At 41.3% G+C, this 438-nt stretch overlaps 1 non-coding gene across 1 annotated transcript; it reads right to left on the minus strand.

Annotated features, from left to right (window-relative positions):
• Positions 1–337: 337 nt before the first annotated feature.
• Positions 338–438, minus strand: LOC148781123 (small nucleolar RNA snoR100). Its single transcript, XR_016039877.1, has one exon. It is a non-coding gene; the product is annotated as a small nucleolar RNA snoR100 (small nucleolar RNA).

The raw sequence follows: 438 nt of genomic DNA on the forward strand, positions 1-438 counted from the left end.
TTTTTTTTTTTTTTGAATTTTTTAAAAGGGCAAAACTGCCCAAAGGTAGGTCTAGTGATGGGCCATGCCGGCCTTTTTTTTTTTTTTTTTTTTTTTTTTTTTTAAAAGAGCAAAACTGCCCAAAGGTAAGGCTAGTGCGGCCCTGTTTTTCTTTTATTTTTTTCTTTTGTTTGAGGACAAGCTGGCCCTGTTTGGGCCGGCCCTATTGGTAGATCGGACATGTACCGGCCCGACCCTCCTTGTTTTCCTTTCATTTTTCATTTTTATTTATTTTAGGGCTGACCAGGCCGAGCAGAGCCGGGCTGGGCCAGGTTGGTTCAAATATTGCCGCAATCAAGAATGTAAGTCTAATCCAGGCCCACTTATCATAGAGAGAATCAAAGCGGGCAGACATGATGACTATTCATCTCCGTACACATTACCATGCTTTTTTCATGT

This window comes from Amborella trichopoda, chromosome 8 (assembly GCF_054954075.1).
Source record: "Amborella trichopoda isolate Santa Cruz 75 chromosome 8, AtrichopodaSantaCruz75HAP2 v2.0, whole genome shotgun sequence".
NCBI classification, from domain to species: domain Eukaryota; kingdom Viridiplantae; phylum Streptophyta; class Magnoliopsida; order Amborellales; family Amborellaceae; genus Amborella; species Amborella trichopoda.